A 16,493-nucleotide genomic window follows, 5' to 3' on the forward strand; every position below is an offset into this window, starting at 1 on the left:
GCTATATTTCATGGAATTCTAAGATACCGCTTATGTATGCTTTATTTTATATATCACCAGAGAAAGTTGTTGCCAATTAAAGTATACAGTGCTTAAGACCCCATTGGTTTTAAGAGATGTTAAAATGTGTAAATGTACATTTTATTTAAAAAATTGGTATTAAATTTTTATAATTGTTGAATTCCTTTTTTTTTTTTTTTTTTTTTAATGTTTGTTTATATTTGAGAGAGTATGCCGGAGGTGGGTAGGGGCAGAGGGAGATGGAGACAGAATCCAAAGCAGGCTGCAGGCTCTGAGCTGTCAGCGCAGAGCTGGAATCCCGGCACTTGAACTCACAAGCCCTGAGATAATGACTTGAACCAAAGTCGGACACTTAACCGACTGAGCCACTCAGGTGCCCCTGTAATCGTTGAATTTCTTAAACGCATGTGGCAATTTTTACAAATCTGTTTTATCTTGAGACATTCCAGAAAATATTGGGGGCAAGATCTTGGGGCTTTTCAAACACTAACAAATTCTTTGCTACTAACAAAGCATCAGTTACTTTGATCAAAATCTTTTAGAGCTAATAATTTTCATGGAGAGAGGGGAAAAAAACCATTTTCTTTTCCTGGAAAACAAGCTAGCTAATCAGCATCTGTGCCATAAATCCTGTGCTACCAAGTACTATGTGTTCTAGACAAAGCTGTATTTAACCATTAAAAATTTTACTTGTTTCACACAGTATTTTTGTTGTTACTATGGGCAGAGTGATAGATTTTGGGATTATTTGCTGAAAATAGAATGGGTTCTTTGGCAGTTTTGAAATCATTGTTTTCTAGTCCAGACCTACAGATAGAAATGGGGGAGGAGGGGCGCCTAGGTGGCTCAGTCTGTGAAGCATCCCACTTTGGCTCAAGTAATGATCTCACAGTTCATGGGTTCAAGCCCTGCATTGGTCTCTGCTGACAGCTCAGAGCCTGGAACCTGCTTCAGATTCTGGGTCTCCCCCTCTCTCTCTGCCCTTCCCCCACTCACACTCTGTCTCTGTCTCCCAAAAATAAATAAAATGTTTAAAAAAAAAAAATGGGAGAGGAAATGCTAACTTAAAGATGCTTAACCTTTTTTTTTTTTTTTTAAGTTCATTTATATTTTGAGAGGTGGGGGAAAGGAGGGGCAGGGAGAGAGGGGAGAGAGAATCCCAAGCAGGCTCTGCACTGTCAGCACAGAGTTCCGATGTAGGGCTCTATCCCACCATCTATGAGATCATGACTTGAGCCGAAATCAAGGGTTGGATGCCTAACCCTACTGAGCCACCCAGGCGCCCCACTTAATCATTTTTTTTATAAAATAGTTGTATGTATGTGTTTTATCCCAGTATAGAAAAGTAGTACAGAATTTCTGTACCTAATTTTTCTATTGGCTTTGAATCTCAAGTTTCAGTAAACTGTAACAACCATCCAAATTACTAAATTTTATCTATATGTCTAATAAGGAAATACTAGTCTTTTAACTATACTTATTTATGCATATGCCAGCAAAACTAATTGTTAATATGTTCTGTCCTTGTATATAGATATAGTACATGGCAAATTGGTTGCTTTTATGGAAAGAAATCAGGCCCAATAATGCTAATCCTGCAGTTCAAGGAAGATAAATAGCATTAATAATAAAAGCATATACAAAATATGCAGTGCTGATGCTTATTTTTCTTCCTGTCTAGAAATCACTATAATGTAACTTGTAGACATGGAAGACCAAGGGCTTACTTTGCAAGTTTTTGTTGTTAGTTTTTGTTTTTTATTTTAATTTAAAGGATGCAAACTTGGAAATTTTAAGCATTTACTTGTGGATAATGTGTTGAATCAAATACAAATAACTCATTGAATACAAGTAAAAAAGTAACCTAAGTCTACATTTCATTCTAGTTCTTAGTTTTCTTGGTTATAGCTGTCTGTGTAAGGCTGTAAATTCTTCTCACTGCTAACTTCTAAATAAACTAAGTTTTTTATTTGTATAATGCATATTAAATATTTTCATGATAAGCACTCAGTCCTTGTGCTACATGTTCCATCAGCTACTGTTTTTCTTTTTGTATTTTTTTAAGGCAAGTAAATAAACCTATGCCTATTAGCCACTGTTGCAGATAAAATCTTTTCATTTTTTTGGCCTTTTTTCCTCCTTAGAAATGAAGAAATCAAAATACTTTTAAATATTAATTTATATGTTTATATGTATGTGTTTCTGGTAGTATTAATTTGTGGGGCACAGGATGAAGCAGATAAGAAGTATGGTGAAAAAATAGGATGGCTTCATGGCAGAAAGGGGGGGACTTGGTTGGGTAGGTAACCTACTTTAGTAGAGCTAACCTTTTTTGTTTGAGAAGAAAGACTTTCAGATAAATTTAATTTTGCAATCTTGGAAAAAAGTATTTCAACAGTTATGAAGACTTAGTGTAGCAAAGAATGTGGGGCAAGATAGTTCTCAATAGAAAAAAAAGTTTTCTGATAGTTACATAGGCTCAAAATCAATTTTTTAATTCATTCATTGGCAGTGATAGAGAAGTTCTCATAGTTTTTACTTTTTGAAAGGGGTTGTGGCATATACAGATACATGTATATGTAATAAACATGTAAAATAATATATGTGTATTATATATATAATAAAATAGTAATATAATCCCATTATATTTTACTATTAATAGGACATAAACATTTCTTTGAGAGTTTTAAATAGCCAATTTCCCTTATTTATTTATAATTTTTTTTTATTTTAATGTTTATTTTTGAGAGAGAGAGAGCAAGCATGAACAGGGGAGGGGCAGAGAGTGGGAGACCTAGAATCTGAAGCAGGCTTCAGGCTCTGAGCTGTCAGCACAGACCCCTGCAGGGGGCTGGAGCTCACAAACCTGAGCCAAAATCAGAGCTTGACTGACTGAGCCACTTAGGCGCCCCTCCCTTTATTATTTAGACAAGCCTTGGACATACAAGTTCCTTGTCCTCTTTCTATCTAATCAAGCTATTTGTTACCTGGATAACCTAAATCTTTAGCTTTTGCTTAAACTAATTTTCTTTGTCCTATATATAATTCATAATGTATCATTGAATAATTTAAAGTTAGCTATTTGAAAAAATCATTTGGTAACTTTTTTACCCTTTTTATATCTAGTATTTATTGAATTTAAAGGCTTTTGGGTAGAGATTGTATAAAAATATAAAATAATTACTTTACCCCCATATTCTTAGAATCTTAGCAAATGTCATTTAAGGATAAATGTTTAAGTGGATTTTGACTATCATCTGGACATTAGTTTAAATTCAGCATCTGCTAATTCAAAAGAAGGCATCTCATCAGTGATTCTTAAGATCTGTTTAGTATATCTGTTCCTAAAGGTTAAGTATCTCCTCACATCACTAAGATAACTTGGGTAGGTTGATAGCTGGTGAATTTTTTTTTTCTTTCCTTTTTAGTTTATTTTGAATATAGTGTTAAGAATACTCTCTTGAGGAAAGAATGAGAGTAACATTAGTAGGGTAAAAAAGGAGTAATCCCTAACTGAGAAGGTGAAAAACCAGGTGAACAGGTTTTTGAAACCAATCATGGTGATGGAAATTTACTGGCTCTATAAAAAAAATTCTGCAACTGCTAATTATATCAGCTCTTTCATTGTTGAATCAGAGATCTTAGGATTCATAATGCTTGAATGAGTTTGAAATAATGAAAATTTTCTTTCCAAAAGGATTACTACTGTTACATTGATGATATTTCTTGCCTATGTTATTAGTAGCCTTAAGGGTAGTGTGAGCCAAAATATTCCTGTAGAGAATGTTTAAGGTGTATGCTTGACTGTGCTTTTGTAAACTGCTTTACAGTATACTCTAATGGGAAGAGCATGAATTTGGAGCTTGTGAGACTTCAGATTTGAATCTCAGCTCTATCCCATCAGTCATTTGGCCAAATCACTTCATCTTTCTGAGACTGTTCCCTCACCTGACTTACCTTGAGGTGAAGATTAAATATAAAAACTTCCTACCCTGGTCCTGATTTTCAGTAGGCATTTTACCAATGTTAGTTTTCTATGAAGTATAGATATTTGAATAATACTATAAGGGTTTTAAAGGAATTCATTAGTTGATGTCTTTCATATATTTAATGTATAGAGTTTCATAATCTCAAGGTAAAATGTTTTAAAAGTAGGTAATTGAGTATCAATTGATGGGCCTCAATTTGTGTCATTTTGTTTTTTTTATTTTACTTATTTTTAAATGTTTAAGAGCGAGGACACTTGAGGGGAGGGGAGGGACAGAGAGAGAGAGAGAGAGAGCGCGCGCGCGCGCGCGCGCGCAAGGGAGAGAATCCCAGGCAAGTTCTGTGCTGTCAGTGGGAGTCTCTCCAAATGTGAGATCACGACCTGAGCCAAAATCAAGAGTCAGATGCTCAACCTACTGAACCACCCAGGTGCTTCCCACTCCCCCACTCCCCTGCCACCGTGTCATTTTAATGGGGAAGGAAGGAGATTTTTTTTTAAGTTTATTTATTTTGAGAGAGAATGAGCAGGGGAGGGGCAGAGAGAGAGAGAGAAAGATCCCAAGCAGGCTCCATGCTAAGACTGACCAGGGGCACAATTTCATGACCAACCTTGAGATCATGACCTGAGCAGAAATCAAGAATCAGACACTTAACCAAGCCACCCAGGCACCCCGGAAATTTTTTATTTGCAAGCAACATGATTATTTTATTTGCAGCCAACAGACAAAAATAAGAGAAATAGTAAGTACTTAGCAAATTTTCTGAATCTATAATCAGGCAGGAATTGGTAACTTTCTGTTTCAGCAATATTGTGTTAGATTATTAAATTTCAAAATAAATCTTTTTTTATATAGCCACAAAGCCTATTAAGTAGAAATAGAACTAATGAGATCTACAAAACACTTAAGGAAAAAAATACATTAGGATATAAAGGCCATAAAAGAATACATAAATAAATGAGGATGGACTGGGTCCGTGGAGTGAAAAAATACCATCAAGTTATCAACTTTCTTCTATGTAATCTATATAATGCAATTCCAATAAAAATCAACAGTCTTGGGGGACGGGGGTTAACTTGATAAAGAGATTCTAATGTTGGTAATGGAGATAGTGTTTGTCCAAAAGTAGTCATAACAGTCTTGTAAGATATGACAAGGAAGGTCTTGTATTATCACATACCCAAACTTTATTAAACAGGAGAATGTCATATTAATCAGTTACAGGGATAGACAAATAGATAACTGGAATAAAATAGAGATCCCAGAGATAGAATTATGCTTATGAGCAGTTGGATTATAATGTATAGCTGTTTAAATAGACATATTCGTTAAATCAGCCAAATTAGTTTTCAGAAGTACACCATCATGTTAATTAGAAGACAGGCCTTGGGCTTATAAGTGTGGTAATTGACAAAGTATGTTAGAATTACTTAGCTAAATGATTGAAGGTGTGCAGTGCACCCACTATGCTTGGCCATAAATTGTCCTTGGCACTCCTTCCTCAGAATTAGGGTCACTGTTCAGAGTATAGTATTTCTTAGTGCTGTGAAAGCTATGTGCAGTGCAGCTCTTTAATTCAGGCTTGTAGAGGACATACTAATAAAATAAAGATTACATTGGGCTTTAAAAAATATTTCCTATATAATATGTATATTAAAATACATTTTTAGGGAGTAACATGTAATATTTAATGAATATCTACAATATATATGTGCAGTCTCTGTACTCAAGGAGTTTATGCTTTTGTGGGATGTCCTGTGGGAGGACAAATATACCTGCAAATAACCATGCCATGATAATGATCATACTTGAGTTTAAATGAAATACTAAAATGGGGAATTGGAGGATTCTCACTATGGAGTTTGAGATGCACTTCCATGGTCTTTCATTCTGAAAATTGAGGGAAGATCATTTTAGACAAAGGAAATGTGTTGAGCCAGGAAGGCAATGTATGATGCTTGATATGATTGAGAGTGGAATGACTTTGAAGTCAGACTACCTGAGGTGAATCCTGGTTCCCTGTACTACTTGCCGTGTGACCATGGGCAGTCTTTTGATATTTAAGCTTCATCTTTAAACTGGAGAAAATATTGTTCCTTTCTTCAGAGGATTGAGAGTTTTAGAAAGTTCTGTGTTGAAGTACAACATATAGAAAAACTGCACAGTATAGCATGATGAACTGTCATATACTAAACTTTACCTGTGTAAACAGCATCCAGATTAAAAACAAAAACAACATTATCAGCATCCTGGGAGGCTTCTACATTCTCCATTGTGTTGTTTTGATAATTCAATGACATAGTATTTGCAAAATGCTGGGAACAGTCCCTGGCATATATTACATCCCCATCAGTGTTAGCTATTATATTCAGTAGACATTTGGAATGGAGCTTAAGAAAGGGATAAGGGTTGGTAGTGTAAATCTGGATATCATTCATATGGTAGTGATGCCCTGTTTAGTTGTTGAGCATGGGTGAAACCAGAGAAAGTACAATGGCTGGCGTACGTCATTTAGTAAAAAATTTTGAACGAATGAGAGAAAAATAGAAAAAATAAAGCCATGGTTACAAACTTGGGAAACATCTGTGTTTAAGGTAAGGCCAGAGAAAGAAATAAGTAGGGCATGCACAGAGTTCCTGGAAGGGGGAAGGCCTTCTCCCAGCTTCTCAGCCTCACTGCAGGGTGGATGGGGTAACTTCACTCCCTGTGTCCTGAGTCCTTGCTAGAAACCTGCATTTCTGTCCACGCACCTTGGACCTTGGTCCTGGGGGCTCAAAAACAAAAACAAACTGAAAAAGTTTTATGGTCTAATTTAGTATTCAAATAAGTTCTTGAGGGCCCTAGAGATCAAAGGGGCTTAAAGTATTGGGAAGATCAATTAAGTGAAAATAAAAATTTTAATATATTTTTTATTTCTGGGAAAATATATGCTGTATAAAATGCATTAACATTGATATGGTAATCAGTTTTACATGGGAAAGAATGTTCTTAAAAAGATTTGAAGAAATCTAATACTTTTTTGATAGGAAACAACACAAAAACCTTTTAAACAATAATCATCGAGATGAGGGCGAAGTGCTGTTATTTATGAAGATGGCTTTATAGCTTCTCTCACTCTCCCAGTCGTACACATCCCAAACCATTTTTTTTTTTTATTGTAAACAGAATACTCATCATAAAATGTAAATTCAGTCACACCACTCTTCTGCTTAAAATCTTCACTGGCTGTCTATTACTTTGAGAATATCTGGTTATCCTAGCTTTATTGAGGACTTCAGTATCTTATTGTACACATTTATAATTCCTTATCTACATTTATGAAATCAAAAAACTACTGAAAATACTCCTGGTAAGTTTGTAAAACACTTGACAATAAAAAATTGATCTGAAATATCAGGAGCCTATTTTTAGTTTGTGTGTTTTTGTTTTTAATGTTTGAGAGAGAGCGAGTAGGGAAGGGGCAGAGAAAGGGAGACAGAGAATCCCAAGCAGGCTTCACACTGTCAGCGCAGAGCCCCACATGGGGCTTGAACCCACGAACTGTGAGGAGATGACCTGAGCTGAAATCAGAGGAGTCAGTCACTTAACTGACTGAGCCATCAAGGCACCCTAGTTTTGTTTTGTTTTTCATTTTACTTACTGTGAATATTCATATCTTTAACTGAAGAAATGTTAATGTGTTTGTGAAATAAGGAAGAATATTTTTTCTTGAGTTTGGAAAGTTACAAGGCACTTTGGTTTAATTACCTTATAGTATCCATCAGCTTTTATTGTACCTAATAGTTGGTGAATTTCTTTTTTGAGCAGTTCTATTTATAAACAGTTAAAAGGATTGACATTTCATGACTTGTTCCTTTTTAGAGGTCTTCAAAGAAAATCTGCTTAATTTTTAAAAGTGGAGTAAAATTCATTTTATCTTGCAATTACTGTATGGATCCATTGGGTCCTTTTTATAAGTCTTAAGATTTACCATATGGGATTTTAGTGATTTTACTTTTCTATGTCTTGAAACATTTTGCTGTTTCATCATCCTAGGAATTATTTCCTCTTGTCACTTATTCCCAACTACACTAAGAAAGATTAATACGATAGAAAAATGGAGAAATGTTGGAATCACCTAGAAGGGTAGTACAATAGTGAAATAACTGGAGGACATTGATTGCATTGTCCTCATCTTTGCATCTTTGAAGAAATATGAAAGAAAGAGACACTACCATTAGAGTTGGCTTTTAGTTTTGTCCTTCAGCACAGTTGAGGATTCCAAGCTGTTCATACTTTGTGCATATTGGCAAAGAAAAGAAAATTAACAGGAAAATATTTGACAATTATTAGATAAATAGCATGAATGCCAAAAAACAGGATCACTGTAGACTAATGATAGTGACATTGATTGTAAAAGCAAAATCTCAGATTAAGAATCTTTAGATACAATATCCTAGATGACATTTTTTTTTAAGTCAGGAATCAGTGAGTGAAAAATCAAGTTTTTCTAAGGATTAAAAGGTAAGTATGGTAAGGGCACCTGCATGGCTCAGTCGGTTAAGTATATGACTCTTGATTTCCTCTCAGGTCATGATCTCATGGTTGGTGAGTTTGAGCCCCTCATTGGCCTCTGCACCGAGAGTGAAGAGCCTGCTTGGGTCTCTCTCTTTCTCTCTCTCTCTCTCTCTCTCTCTCTCTCTGTCTCTCTGTCTCTCTGCCTCTCTGCCTCTCTGCCCCTCCCCTGCTCTCTCTCCTCTCCTGTCTCTCTCTCAAAAAAAAAAGTAAATATGGTATTCTCATCTAATCAGTCAGTAGGAAGGACTTCTTACATAATATTCTGTGACAAGATCTTCAACATCTCAATTTGCTAGAAGTGTATGTGGCAGAATTCTTTCATCTTTTTGTAATGTTTATGCATCACAATTTACTGGATAGGATTCATCAGTGGACAGATACTGAAGGTACATATGTATTCAAAGATAATCGGAAGGAAGTTGATGATGTAGAAAGGAAAAGATTGATTAGATTGATCATTCCAGACTTAAAATTGAAAATGTTTGTATGGCGCAAAGAAGATGACTGTCTCTCAAAAAAAAAAAAAAAAAAAAAAAAGGAGCCATCAAATGTTCTAAAAAACTTTTTAAGCATTGTATTTTGACAGTTCAGGTGCAGGAAGAAGAGCCAGAAGTAATAAATTAGAACTCATTGGAGATACATTTGAAATCTGGATTCCACATTTACGAGATAGAAATGTTGTGGTTTGTGCATAAAAGTTGATGAGCAGTTAGGCTCAGGGAACATGGTTTGTTTTAAAACCAAGAACATACGGAATAAAAATTTGGGTTTCTAATAGGTTTTTATTATCCCTTAATCTTCTGTAAATAATTTGTTAAATGACTTCAAAAATATAAAAAGTGCCAGGGGCACCTGGGTGGCTCAGTCAGTTAAGTGTCCAGTTCTTGGTTTCAGCTCAGGTTATGATGTCACAGTTTGTGAGTTCGAGCCCCATGTTGGGCTCGGTGCTGACAGCTTAGAGCCTGGAGCCTGCTTCACATTCTGTGTCTCCCTCTCTCTCTGTCCCTCTCCCGCTTGCACTCTCTCTCTCTCTCTCTCTCTCAAAAATAAATTAAAACGTTAGAAAAAAAAGAAAGAGAAAAATCTCTTAGTGCTTTGGTAGATACATAAAATGCCATAATTTGACCTGGAAAATTTAGAGAAGTCCAACAATGTTGAGCATTAAATTTGGACTCATGAAAAGATCAAATTGTATTTTGAATGCCATGAAAAAGAAAAAAACATTTTGTCTATCAATCAATTTGACATTTTATCCAAAATTAAAAATAATGCACACACACAGAGTATGTTTTCCAGAGGAGAAAAAAAAACACCTTTAATAATGTGAGTGACAGAAGCAGTCTGCATTTTCTTGATTGAGACTTTTTCTCATTCCTTTTACAACATCAGGTATTAAACATTGTTTCTGTTTTACAGTGGTTGCTCTAGAAATTTAATATGGATATTTCACACTGTCCAAAGTTAATCATTATCTTTACTCTCCTAAACAATATAAGGACTTAAAATGCTTTATTTTTTTTTTCTTTTTTGCCTTTTTTTTAAAAAACTTTCTATAATTTATTTTTTATAACTTACATCCAAGTTAGCACATGGTGCAACAATGATTTCAGGAGTAGATTCCTTAAGCCCCTTACCCATTTAGTCCATCCCCCTTCCCACAACCCCTCCAGCAACCTTCTGTTCTCCATATTTAAGAGTCTCTTCTGTTTTTTGCCCCTCCCTGTTTTTGTTATTTTTGCTTCCCTATAAAATGCTTTAATCTTAATCCTCTCCTGATTTTGTGCCATTATTATACAATATTTTAGATTTTTTTAACCCCACAACTAGTCATTGTTGAACAAAATTATATAGTCAGTGATTTTTTTTTTTTAATTTTTTTTCAACGTTTTTTATTTATTTTTGGGACAGAGAGAGACAGAGCATGAACGGGGGAGGGGCAGAGAGAGAGGGAGACACAGAATCGGAAACAGGCTCCAGGCTCCGAGCCATCAGCCCAGAGCCTGACGCGGGGCTCGAACTCACGGACCGCGAGATCGTGACCTGGCTGAAGTCGGACGCTTAACCGACTGCGCCACCCAGGCGCCCCAGTCAGTGATTTTTTTTTTTAAGTTATTTATTTATTTTGAGAGAGAGCGCGCACAAGTCTGGGAGGGGCAGAGGGGGGTGGAGGGCTTGAACCTACGATCCATGAGATCATGACCTTGAGCCAAAATCAAGAGTCAGAGGCTCAACCAACTGAGCCACCCAGGTGCCCCATATTAGTGATTATTTAAACTTGCTTTCATATTTACCATTTAAAAAAATTTTTTTTAATGTTTATTTTTGAGAGAGAGAGAGAGAGGGAGTGCGAGTAGGGGGAGGGGCAGAGAGAAAGGGAGACACAGAATCCGAAGCAGGCTCCAGGCTCTGAACTTTCAGCACAGAGCCCGATGAGGGGCTCGAACTCACAGAGAGATCATGACTTGAGCTGAAGTCGCAGCTTAACTAACTGAACAACCCAGGCACCTCTATCACTTTTTTTTTTTAAGTTTATATATTTTGAGAGAGAGAGAGAGAGAAGGAGAACACGAGCAGGGAGGGGTAGAGAGAGAGAATCCCAACCAGGCTTGGCACTGTCAGTATGGAGCCCAATGTGGGGTTTGAACTGAAGAATCATGAGATCATGACCTGAGCTGAAACCACAAGTTGGTTGCTTAACTGACCGAGCCACCCAGGCACCCTATATTTACCACTTTTTAAACATAAGTTTATTCATTCTGAGATCATTTTCATTTTTCCTAAAGGAAATCTTTAAAAATGTCCTTAAATATGGGTCTACTGGTAACATTTTGTGTGTGTGTTGTGTGTGTTTTTAATCTCATGTTTCTCATTATTGAGAAGTCACCACTTAGGCTCTGTAGGCAAATTGTTTTCCCTCAGTGCTTCTCTTTGTTGGGGCTTTTGAATCTCAGGATTGTTATTTTTTTATTAATTTTAGGAAATCTCAGACATTCATTTTAGGTGTGTTTCCTTTTTCTCCATTTGCAACTCTACTTAGATGTAACTTACCACTTTTTGTTCTTTCCTCCTGATTTTTTAACCTCTAATATTTTTCACCTCATTGTCTCTGTCCATTCTAAGTAATTTTGGAGACAATTTTAAGTTTAATTTTTTTTTTGTCAGCCATGTCTAATCAGTTATGTAATGCCTTTCTAAATTCCTGATTATAATTTTTATATATAGTGTATTTTGTTTCTGGAAGTTTTGTTCTTTTAAAAATTCATCTGGTTGTGTTTGATCAATTTCTTGGTCCTTGGTCTTAGTTTTGATAGTCTCTTTTACTTTTTTTAGTGTACTTATTTTATATTTTGTATCCAATAATTCTAATACTTCTAGTCTTTTCAAAATTTTTTTTTTTATTCTGCAAACTCTTTGCTCATAGTAACTTGTTTCTTTGTGGGTTTTGTTGTGTTTTTATTGAGAGCTCCTGTTTCTTGGAACATTGTAGCATTTAGAGAGGAAAATGTGTTTTGTGGCATCTGGAAGCACTATCAGCCCAGAGATACATTCAACGAACTTCTTAGCTTGGAGTGTTCCTAGTTAGAGAATGTGCATTCCAGAGCCCAAACTAGGGGAAGGCTGGCTTGTGATTAATTGTCAGGGGAGACTTCTTTCCCCTTTCCCCAGAGCCAAGGCTGAGATAGTAAAGTTTCTTTTACAATTTTCCCTTAAAAGGGGAAATGGGGGTCCCTGGGTGGCTTTGTTGGTTGGGTGTCCAACTCTTGATTTCTGCTGAGGTTGTGATCTCATGGTTTGTAGGAACCAGCCCCAAGAGCCCTGACGTGTGGCCTCTGTGGTGACAGGGCAGGGCCTGCTTGTTGGGATTCTCTCTCTCCTTCTCTCTGTCCCTCCACCCACGTATGCCTCAAAATAAACATTTTTTAAAAATCTTTAAAAGAAGTGGGGGTAATGGATTTTTTCCTAATTCACCTTCTGTGCTGGTTCTCGTGGGAGTCCCAGAGTTCTAGGCCATTGCTTCCCAATGCCTTTCATGTCTGCTAACACAGAAAATGATGTTTGTTGAGCAGCACAGTAGGCAAAGTGGGAGATTTGGAGCCCTGGATAGGGTTATTGCAGCTGTAGGCAGCAGATATAGGGCTCTGACCATGTGCACTGCTCATTTTCCTGGAGAACTGTTTCCCTGTTACAGAATAGAAGGAAATGTTTTTGTTTAAAGGTATAATTTAAAGAGTGGGGAAATGAATGATGAATACCATTATAGACTCTAAGTTAATGCTCTATGATAAAATGGTGGTTCTTGAAGTGTACAGTTTTGGGACCCCTCAAGCAGTTACAAGTATTGAAGACCCCAAAGAGCTTTTGTTTATTTGGGTTATATTTACTGTCTTAGAATTAAAAAAAAAAAATATTTATTGGGACACCTGGGTGGCTCAGTCGGTTAAGCATCCGACTCTTGGTTTTGGCTCAGGTCATGATCCCACAGTTTGAGAGTTCTAGCCCTGCATCGGGCTTTGTGCTGACAGAGTGGAGCCTACTTGGGGTTCTGTTGTCCCTCTCTCTCTGCCCCTCCCTTGCTTGCTCTGTCTCTCAAAATAAGTACAAACTTAAAATTATTAAGTCATTTTAAAATAAGAAAATGACCACATGTTAACCCCAAATTTCTTTATGAAAAATAACTAGATTACTATCCCCCCAAAATAGTGAGACAAGAGGCCTTACCTCACACTTTTACAGAGATTTTTATTAAATTGTTTAGATTAAATTATATGAAAGCAATAAATTATTTGGATTAAATTATATGAAAGCAATCTGTAACTGAAAAAGGGATAACCTCCTGGATCCTAGTAGTCCTTGGATCACATTTTGAAAATCACTTGTATAGAGATTAAAAAGTATAGAGAGTAGCATGGCAGGCTCAATCTGAAGAGCATACAACTTTTGATTTCAGGGTTGTGACTTTGAGTCCCATGTGGGGTGTAGAGATTACTTAAATAAATAAACTTAAAAAAAAAAAAAAGAGGTATAGAAATGTTTTCCCTGTTACCAGATGCCACTTATATGGACAAGTCATTGGTACACATAGTTGTTTTAATGTCAGTAGTGACTATAACTTTAGTATAATAGCCAACTCATACTAATGGAACTTGCAAATGCTAAAAATGGGCTCACGGTTGGGTATAGGTTAGGCCAGAAATGTAGAAATTAGGAGTATCTTAAATTTGTGGTGGGTGGTTCATCGGTTATTCAAGTTGCCAGTTTGAGAATTCTATTCCAATACTTTCATGCTCCCCCCTATTGTAATAATACTGTAATCAAAAATAAAATAGTATAGAAGGGCTTTTAATGAAAAAATTCCCTTATTTTCCTTCTCCCTTCTTCCCAGTTCCACTTTGTAGAGACCCTTACTTTTAGTGCATTCTGGTTTTATTTCTAACCTGCATATCATGAAATCATATGCTTCTCTGTATCTTAATTTATCAACTTTTTATGCATTATATTTTGACTTCCTACAGTCAGGAGTTAGTACATACTCTCTCATGCTTCTCATTTCTCCTTCCAAATTCATTGATATGCCTATTTCTCTTACTTCAACACTCCATTCCATCAAAGGTAGTCAGTTTCTCAGTACTCTCTATTTTAAGAAAAGAATCTTGGAACTCTGGTGCTTTACTTTCCCTCTTTCCCCACCCCATCCCCCAACTTAGCTGTGGTTGTACTTGTGATTAACATTTATGTTATATTCTGTAATCGTAGTTTGTCTTCTGTAATTTAGGTTGATTCTGAAACTTTAATGCAAAAACTTTTATTCTTTTATGATTGTAAATAGTAGTACTTACTGTGGAGCCAAGTGGTGGTGGTGTACGATTATCATTTCTAATATGTTTGTTCCATTTTTACAACCCTGTGCCACTTAATAGAACAATCTTCCTAGGTTCAAGTTCAAATGGATGTTTGTTTTTTACATCCTACCGATTGCTTAACTGTGGTGTCTTTTACCAGGATCATGCCTTTCTTGAGCAATTTCATATTTGCTGAAGCCTTTCATTACCACCCTCCCCACCCCCCCATCTTTTTGGTGCCTTGATTGTATCTTAAGATTTTTCCAGGCTCCTGGTATACTGTCCTTTGTCCAATCCTGTTTTCCTGGACATTTCTCTCCTGGAGGCCTCTATACTGTTTTTACTTACAGTCTAAGCTCATTGCCTGTGTCGGTCTGCTGCACAGCTGCTGACCTGGCCTCTCCTCTCTCCTGGATTTGGATCCACTGTTTATAGGATCTCATTTTTTTTTTTCTTGGTTTATTTTTTATTGAAGTACATCCTCATGTTAGTTACTTCAGAGGGGGGTGGGTGGTGTATAGGTAGTAAACTCTTTCAGTTCTCGAATGTCAAAAAAAATAATTCTGTCTTGATGGTTTAGCTGGGTACAGAACTCTGTATTAATAATCATCTTTCCTTGAATTTTTAAGACAGTCTGCTGTCTTCTAGACACTAGTGTTATCAGTAAAAGTCTGATTTTCATTTATTTGTATACAGCTGACTTATTTTTCTTCTTTCTGGAGACTTGAAAGATTTTTTTTTTTTTTTTAAACCTTGAAGTGTTGTAAAATGTTATATGTCTCTAGATGTAGTTCTTTCATTCAATTTTGCACTCTGTAGTCCCTTTAAATTTGAAAATATATGCTTCCCTTCAGAATGGGAAATACTATTTCTTAATTTCTTTCATTTGCTTTTTTCTTTTCTTTTCAGAATTCTTTCCAATTGGATATTGGACTTCCTAGATTATCTTCTCTTTTCTAGTTTTCATATTCTGATCTTGTCTGTATCCCTCAACTTTATCTTCTACCAGAGTGTAAAGTTTTTATTTTATGGATAAATCAGAGTTTTTTAAATTCTTGTTTGTTGCCTTGAGCTATTCATTTTCTTTGGATCAATCCTGTTTCTTTTGCAGTTTATAGTAGGCTTTCTTCCAACTGTCTGGTGATTTTGGTCAGCTGTCTGTTGTGGTAAGGTCTCTGGTTGGTTTCACTTTCTGGTAAGGAAGGGGAGAGAGCTGGCCATTAACCTCCAGTTTAAGTCCAAGAATATAAAAAGTGCCATTACTCTTTAATATTAATAATTCCCTAAATATTTTATTTTTCAACCCCCAAGAGAAATACCTTTCCATTTTATGTCTGATTCTTCAAGTATTTCATAACCTTGCTTACACATATTTTTATATGTTTGTTTTGTGGTTATTTAGTTTGTTCTGGTTTAAAACTAACTGAAGTTTATTAGACTTAATTTATTCACAAAGGATATTATCTAAATGGAAGCTTCTTCTGAATGAAAATGAAAGTCTTCTCATTTCACAAATAAATTTTTATTACAAGACTTGGGTTCTTAATTACTTGTCCAGTTTTATTTTTAAAAATTAATGACCATTAAGCCTTAAATTTTATGTAGGGATATAATTTAAGACCTTTTATTCTAACACTCCAAAGTAGGCACAATCCTTGGTTTAAAATATTTCGACCTAAGACTAATTTTGTTCAAACTAATTTGAACTTGAATTTTTAAAAATTTACTTACTTAGACTTAGCCAGTAGATATTTAATTGAATTGGTATGGTCCAGGCTGGTCATATACATCACATTAAAGGCAGTTTTTCTAAGGATATTTCAAGTTGAAAAAGAATTTCCCAGATGGGTTTAAGATAACCAGAGAATCTTTATTTTGAACAGCAGACAGCTGCCCTAGCCCTTAAACCCCTGGGAATTGGGACTAGATCATCGTTCATCATGATGCTTTTGGTAGAGGATATAGTTTCAGCCCAGATGATAGGTAGGTATCTGGCTAAGAGCATTTGGGTTAGGCAGCCCTAGGCATGTACTTTATGATAATTGCTAAAGGTATTGACATACTTTTTATATGGTTACTGGGAAGGGTG

General features: G+C 35.9%; 1 protein-coding gene across 3 annotated transcripts in view; it reads left to right on the forward strand.

The window, feature by feature from the left end:
- The window catches only part of ZFR (zinc finger RNA binding protein), an 84,849-nt gene that overhangs the window by 1,859 nt on the left and 66,497 nt on the right, over nt 1-16,493 (forward strand). The gene's annotated exons all lie outside the window — the stretch shown is intronic.

The sequence above is a fragment of the Panthera uncia genome (genome assembly GCF_023721935.1).
Source record: "Panthera uncia isolate 11264 chromosome A1 unlocalized genomic scaffold, Puncia_PCG_1.0 HiC_scaffold_17, whole genome shotgun sequence".
NCBI lineage: Eukaryota > Metazoa > Chordata > Mammalia > Carnivora > Felidae > Panthera > Panthera uncia.